The sequence below is a fragment of the Phyllobates terribilis genome, unplaced genomic scaffold, assembly GCF_046119375.1.
Source record: "Phyllobates terribilis strain yellow unplaced genomic scaffold, ASM4611937v1 Scaffold_5__5_contigs__length_657084704, whole genome shotgun sequence".
Lineage (NCBI taxonomy): Eukaryota > Metazoa > Chordata > Amphibia > Anura > Dendrobatidae > Phyllobates > Phyllobates terribilis.
Window position 1 is genome coordinate 19,926,139 of NW_027362765.1, and position 8,308 is coordinate 19,934,446.

The window sequence follows — 8,308 nt, forward strand, 5'->3', positions numbered from 1 at the left end:
GCGTTACAGAGACCGAAGGGCATTACCAGGTATTCATAGTGGCCGTCCCGGGTGTTGAATGCCGTCTTCCATTCATCCCCCTGACGGATGAAACCATGTCCTATGAGGAACGGTTGCAGGATTTGGGAATGTTTAGCTTGCAAAAAAGAAGACTGAGAGGAGACTTAATAGCTGTCTACAAATATGTCAAGGGCTGTCACATTGTAGAAGGATCATCTTTATTCTCATTTGCACAAGGAAAGAATAGAAGCAATGGGATGAAACTAAATGGGAGGAGACACAGATTAGATATTAGAAAAAACTTTTTGACAGTTAGGGTGATTAATGAGTGGAACAGGCTGCCACGAGAGGTGGTGAGTTCCCCTTCAATGGACGTCTTCAAACAGAGGCTGGACAGACATCTGTCTGAGATGATTTAGTGAATCCTGCTTTGAGCAGGGGGTTGGACCAGATGACCCAGGAGGTCCCTTCCAACTCTACCATTCTATTCTATGATTCTATGGATATGGACCAGGTTATACACCCCACGGAGGTCCAGCTTGGTGAAGATTCTAGCCCCTCTCAGACGGTCAAATAATTCCGGAATGAGCGGAAGGGGGTATTTATTCTTCACCGTGATCTGGTTAAGGCCTCTATAGTCTATACAGGGACGGAGTGAGCCATCCTTCTTTATGACGAAGAAGAAGCCTGCTCCCGCCGGGGAAGTAGATTTCCGGATGAATCCCCGGGCCAGATTCTCCTCAATATATTCTGACATGGACCAGGTCTCAGCAGCGGACAAAGGGTAAATGCGCCCACGGGGAGGAGTAGCGCCGGGCATCAGGTCGATTGGGCAGTCGTATGGTCTATGAGGGGGTAATGTCTCTGCCTCCTTTTTATTAAAGACGTCCGCATACGACCAATAAGGAGCCGGAAGACTAGGTAGATTGGCTGGAGTAGGAGAAGGACGGACAGGATGGACGGGAACTAAACAAGTCTTATGGCAGTCCTGTCCCCAGCGAAGGACTTCTCCGGTCTGCCAATCAAGCACGGGTGCATGTTTCTGAAGCCAAGGTAGGCCTAGCAATAGGGCGTGAGAGAGTCCAGGCAGAACATGAAAGAAGATGCTCACAGAGTGCAGCATTCCCACCTGCAGAGTTATGGATTCGGTGATGAGTTGGATGGGATGTGGTAAGAGGCCCCCATCCACGGCAGCGACAGATAAGGGTACAGCTAGAGGTTTGGTGGGAATGCGGTATTTCTCTACCAGAGACTGAGAAATGAGATTTCCGGCAGCTCCAGAGTCAAGTTGGGCTAGTTCAAAATAACGGTTCTCCCCGCAGATGATAGAGACCGACAGCAACAGAGATGGAGAGGGTTTACTCTTGTCTAGGACGACCTCTCTGAGCGATCCTAGACACAGGCGTTTCCCGACCTCTCCGGGCAGGAACGGATCCGGTGCTCCTTACTGCCACAGTAGAAGCAGCTCCCCCCGGCACGGCGTAACTCTTGACGGGTTTTGACCATCTTTGTCTGGTCGACCTGCATAGGCTCAGGTGAGTGCGCCTGGGGAGTAGCAGGAGAAGGGACAGGTTTCTGAAAGGTAGGGGCTAGACATGGAAACCTCCTCTCACGGGTGACCTCTTTGGCGCGTTCCTGGAACCGGATGTCAATCCGGGTGGCAAGAGTTATTAAGTCGTCGAGAGTGGTAGGTATGTCCCGACCGGCGAGTTCATCTTTAATACGGCCGGACAGACCCTCCCAAAAGACAGACACCAGGGCGTCGTTATCCCAGGCCAGCTCCGAAGCAAGGGTACGGAACCGTATGGCATATTGGCCCACGGTGAGATTTCCTTGATGGAGACGTAGCAGAGATGATGCGGATGAGGTCTTCCGTCCGGGTTCGTCGAAGACTTTCCGGAAAGCCGTGAGAAAGGCTGGCAGGTTGGACACCAGGGGGTCTCCTCTCTCCCATAGAGGATTTAGCCAAGCCAGTGCCTCCCCCGTGAGATTGGACATGATGAAGGCTACTTTGGCCCGGTCGGAGATAAACTGGTGGGACAGGAGTTCAAAGTGCAGGGTGCACTGGTTTATGAAGCCCCGAGCTTGAGCGGGGTCGCCTCCGAAGCGAGGAGGTGCAGAAAGCCGGGGTCCGGGGCAGGATGCCATGGTATTGGTGGGCAGCGGCGCTGCCGGGCTGCGAGTCATGACACTAGCGGTGGTTGCTGGTGGAGCAGTCAGAGTGTCCAGGCGAGAGTTGACATTCCGCAGATGACTCAGGATGGACTCCTGTTGGGACCTCTGATGGGACAGTTCATGACATAGGCCCGAGAGCGAGGGAGCTTGGGTGCCACCGGGTTCCATGGCCCGAGCAAACTGTAACGGGTCTGGGAGGCGGAACCTCTGAGCAACTATACAAGGGGGCAGTCCTTGTAAGGAAGCGGGTGGCTCCCAGGGAAGACGGGCAGGTAGTCACGGCAAGTGACAGGGACAGTCTCTGGGTAGAAGGGCAGGTAGTCGCGGCAAGTGACAGGGACAGTCTCTGGGTAGAAGGGCAGGTAGTCACGGCAAGTGACAGGGACAGTCTCTGGGTAGAAGGACGGGTACTCACGGCAAGTGACAGGGACAGTCTCTGGGTAGAAGGACAGCAGGCAGGTGGCTGGTGAGCGCTCCCAGGTGAGCGGGCGAGAGTCTTTGGACGGGCAGGTGGTCACGGCAAGTGACGGCAGAGCCTCCAGGTAGGCTAGCAGGCAGGTAGCAGGTGAGTGCTCCCAGGTGAGCAGGCAAGAGTCTCTGGACAGGCAGGTGGTCACGGCAAGTGACGGCGGAGCCTCCAGGTAGGCTAGCAGGCAGGTAGCAGGTGAGCGCTCCCAGGTGAGCAGGCAAGAGTCTCTGGACAGGCAGGTGGTCACGGCAAGTGACGGCGGAGCCTCCAGGTAGGCTAGCAGGCAGGTAGCAGATGAGCGCTCCCAGGTGAGCGGGCAGGCTGGTCCATAGACAGACTGACAGGTGTCGGAAGGCAGACCGTCGGACCGCAGGCTTGCAAGCAGGTAAACGGATATCAGGCAGGTATCAAGCAGGAATCTGACAGGAGACTGGCAGGTAACTGGTAACGGGACCTGAGGGCTGAAGCAGAGTGAAGGCTTTGCAACAACATTGCTCGGGCACCTCCATTATGGAGGAGGTGCCTTATATATGGTGAGGTCCTCCGGCCATTGGCCGGGGACTCCTTAGGACGGCGCCCTAAGCAAAGTGGCCGGGAAGCAGCGCGCGCTGCCAGCAGAGCGGGAGGAGGACGCCGGGCACGGAGTGGAGAGGTGAGGGGAACAGCGTCCCTGCCTAGCAGGAGGCAGGGACGCCGACGCTACAAGTGTGCTTATTTGGTGTGCTAGAAGAAGAGATATGGGGATACCATGTTAAAATTTTCCTACGGGAGACTCTTTTCTTAGCTAGGAAAATATTGGCCTTATGCTGGATGGGTAATTTACATCCATCTCTTGGAGCTTGGATTGAGCTGAGCGAACAATGTATCAGAATAGAGGCTGCTTGGGGAAATTCAATAAGATTTGGGATGTGTGGAACTCGTCTCATCTTAATATATCAACACGTAGGTAATGGTCTGGTACCATTATAATAGCTGTAGTAAAGGTTACATTGACCCACACCTGATAGTATTACAATGTTATTAACAATGTCACAATCTTAAGTTATTTTTTGAAGAATATGTATAAATCGTTCTTGGCAGCAGGGTAGTCTTACATTTTCTTTCTTTAAGAATATAATATATATATGTTGAATGTATTGTATCATTCTGAGTTATGTATAACCAAACATATGCAAGTTTGAATAATAAGTCTTCTATTTACTCATCAATTGTTCCATAAGCCTCGCAAAAGAATAGGGACTTGTGGAATTGTAGTGTATACAAATATCTCATTATACAAACTTTTATTATTATTACTATGATGAGTGTATATACGTTATATTGGTTATATACAGTACAGACCAAAAGTTTGGACACACCTTCTCATTTAAAGATTTTTCTGTATTTTCATGACTATGAAAATTGTACATTGACACTGAAGGCATCAAAACTATGAATTAACACATGTGGAATTATATACTCAACAAAAAAGTGTGAAACAACTGAAAATGTCTTATATTCTAGGTTCTTCAAAATAGCCACCTATTGCTTTGATGACTGCTTTGTTCACTCTTAGCATTCTCTTGATGAGCTTTAAGAGGTAGTCACCGGAAATGGTCTTCCAACAATCTTGAAGGAGTTCCCAGAGATGCTTAGCACTTGTTGGCCCTTTTGCCTTCACCCTGCGGTCCAGCTCACCCCAAACCATCTCGATTGGGTTCAGGTCTGGTGACTGTGGAGGCCAGGTCATCTGGCGTAGCACCCCATCACTCTCCTTCTTGGTCAAATAGCCCTTACACAGCCTGGAGGTGTGTTTGGGGTCATCGTCCTGTTGAAAAATAAATGATGGTCCAGCTAAAGGCAAACCGGATGGAATAGCATGCCGCTGCAAGATGCTGTGGTAGCCATGCTTGTTCAGTATGCCTTCAATATTGAATAAATCCCCAACAATGTCACCAGCATAGCACCCCCACACCATCACACCTCCTCCTCCATGCTTCACGGTGGGAACCAGGCATGTAGAGTCCATCCGTTCATCTTTTCTGCGTCGCACAAAGACACGGTGGTTGGAACCATAGATCTCAAATTTGGACTCATCAGACCAAAGCACAGATTTCCACTGGTCTAATGTCCATTCCTTGTGTTCTTTAGCCCAAACAAGTCTCTTCTGCTTATTGCCTGTCCTTAGCAGTGGTTTCCTAGCAGCTATTTTACCATGAAGGCCTGCTGCACAAAGACTACTCTTAACAGTTGTTGTAGAGATGTGTCTGCTGCTAGAACTCTGTGTGGCATTGACCTGGTCTCTAATTTGAGCTGCTGTTAACCTGCAATTTCTGAGGCTGGTGACTCGGATAAACTTATCCTCAGAAGCAGAGGGGACTCTTGGTCTTCCTTTCCTGGGGCGGTCCTCATGTGAGCCAGTTTCTTTGTAGTGCTTGATGGTTTTTGCAACTGCACTTGGGGACACTTTCAAAGTTTGCCCTATTTTTCGCACTGACTGACCTTCATTTCTTAAAGTAATGATGGCCACTCGTTTTTCTTTACTTAGCTGCTTTTGTCTTGTCATAATACAAATTCTAACAGTCTATTCAGTAGCACTATCAGCTGTGTATCCACCTGACTTCTGCACAACACAACTGATGGTCCCAACCCCATTTATAAGGCAAGAAATCCCACTTATTAAACCTGACAGGGCACGCCTGTGAAGTGAAAACCATTTCCGGTGACTACCTCTTGAAGCTCATCAAGAGAATGCCAAGAGTGTGCAAAGCAGTCATCAAAGTAAAAGGTGGCTACTTCGAAAAACCTAGAATATAAGACATATTTTCAGTTGTTTCACACTTTTTTGCTAAGTATATAATTCCACATGTGTTAATTCATAGTTTTGATGCCTTCAGTGTGAATGTACATATTTCAAAGTCATGAAAATACAGAAAATTCTTTAAATAAGGTGTGTCCAAACTTTTGGTCTGTACTGTATAAAACGTGTAAGTTTAATTTGTTTAATAAACAAATGTTAAAATTTCACTATAGCATAAACTTTTTACGTTTCCATAAATTTTGCGCGAAAGCTAAATATCCCTAACTTTGTGAGTAGTGTATATGTTTTGAGAGGCAGAAATATTGAGAGAAAGAGCCTCATTGTCAAAGCAAAAATAATCCAAATATTCTTCAACTGTATAAAGAGTAAAAGACTTAAAGAAAATTTGTCAGCAGGTGTGAAGGATCCTTACCTCGCCACCTCGCCTGACGTCACTGTTACGAGACTGATCCGCCCTTGCATCAATGTGACCTTCCGCACCCCTCGTGGACACACAAGGTCAGATTGGTACAGTTCTACACAGACACCCTCTGTCCTTCACAGGCTCAGGAAGGTACAGGGAGTGAGAAGAGGTGGCCCACTCAGTCACTGACGTGGCACCACACTCGCTCACATGCCTGATAGGCAGAGAGGCCCCTTTCACTAGCCCCAGTGAAACAGAACCTTATGAGCCCGATAGAGCCGCTACCAGTTCCTATTCGATGTTACCCCGGTCCGTTAATGGGAATTATAATGGACCACTAACCAGCCCCGGTAGCATGCGAAATTACACCAAGAAACGGACCTGTGGATTCATGAATCGAGATAAAAGAGCAGCCCAAAGTTAAATTATATATTTAATCACCTTAAGGGCACACTAGACAATACTCTATATACAAAAGGGTTATGCAGTAGTGTTTAAAATAATAGTAGTCCAATATGATCAGATTAATCACTGTTTTTGGTATAAATTATATTACCACGTCAACAATTTACCAGTTGGTAGAGTAGATTCTAAGAAAACCAACAGACTCAGCATTCATGATCTGCATGTTTTTGAGTCTGTGTATTTGAATAATTAATTTAAAGGGGGTGTGTTCAACATAATAGCAGTGTGATATTTAATTAGTGAGGTCAATCATTCTGTGAAGAAACAGGCGTAAATCAGGTGTCCCTTATTTAAGGGTGAAGCCAGCACACGTTGTACATGCATTTCTCCTTGAAAGCCTGAGAAATATGGTTCATTCGAAACATTGTTCAGAAGAACAGATTACTTTGATTAAAAAGTTGATTGGAGAGGGTCAAACTTATAAAGAAGTGCAGACAATGATGGGCTGTTCAGCTAAAATGATCTCCAGTGCTTTAAAATGGAAAACAAGACCAGAGCGTCGTGGAAGAAAATGGAAGACTACCATTCGAATGGATAGAATAGCCAGAATGGTGAAGGCTCAGCCAATGATCAACTCCAGGATGATCAAAAACAGTCTCAAGTTACCTGTATACTGTGACAGTTAGACGCCTGTGTGAAGATAATCTTTTAGCAAGAAGTCCCCGCAGAGTCCCATTGTTAAAAAAAGACATGTATTGAAGCGGATACAATTTGCCAAAGAACACATCAACTGGCCTAAAGAGAAATGGAGAAACATTTTGTGGACTGATGAAAGTAAAATTGTTCTTTTTGGGTCCAATGCCGCAGACAGTTCGTCAGATAACCTCCAAACTCTGCATTCAAGCCACAGTACACTCTGAAGACAGTGAAGCATGGTGGTGCAAGCATCATTATAACGGCATGTTTCTCTTACTATGGTGCCGGACCTATTTACAGCATACCAGGCATCATGGACCAGTTTGCATATATTAAAATACCTGAAGAGGTCATGTTGCCTTATGCTGAAGACATGGGTGTTTCAACAAATCAACGACCCTAAACACACCAGTGAACAAGCAAAATCTTGGTTCCAGTCCTACAAGATTGAGGTTATTTATTATTATTATTTATTATTATAGCGCCATTTATTCCATGGCGCTTTACATGTGAAAAAGGGGGTATAATACAAGAACAATTTCAATAATCTTGAACACAATGTGACAGCGACTGGTACAGGCGGAGCGAGGACCCTGCCCACGAGGGCTCACAATCTACGAGGGATGGGTGAGGATACAGTAGGTGAGGGTAGAGCTGGTCGTGCAGCGGTATGGTGGAGCGGTGGTTACTGCAGGTTGTAGGCTTGTCGGAAGAGGTGGGTCTTCAGGTTCCTTTTGAAGGTTTCCACGGTAGGCGAGAGTCTGATACGTTGGGGTAGAGAGTTCCAGAGTAGGGCGGAAGCACGGGAGAAATCTTGTATACGGTTGTGGGAGGAGGAGATAAGAGGGGAGTAGAGCAGGAGATCTTGTGAGGATCGGAGGTTGCGTGCAGGTATGTAACGGGAGACTAGGTCGGAGATATATGGAGGAGACAGGTTGTGAATGGCTTTGTATGTCATGGTTAGGGTTTTGAACTGGAGTCTCTGAGCAATGGGGAGCCAGTGAAGAGATTGACAGAGAGGAGAGGCCGGGGAATAGCGGGGGGACAGGTTGATTAGTCGAGCAGCAGAGTTTATGATAGATTGGAGGGGTGCGAGAGTGTTAGAGGGGAGGCCACAGAGCAGGAGGTTGCAGTAGTCAAGGCGGGAGATGATGAGGGCGTGCACTAGTGTTTTTGCAGATTCATGGTTTAGGAATGTGCGGATACGGGAGATATTTTTAAGTTGGAGTCGGCAGGAAGTGGAAAGGGCTTGGATATGTGGTTTGAAGGAGAGTTCCGAGTCCAGGGTTACCCCGAGGCAGCGAGCTTGAGGGACTGGGGAGAGTGGGCAGCCATTGACTATGATGGATAGGTCAGTTGG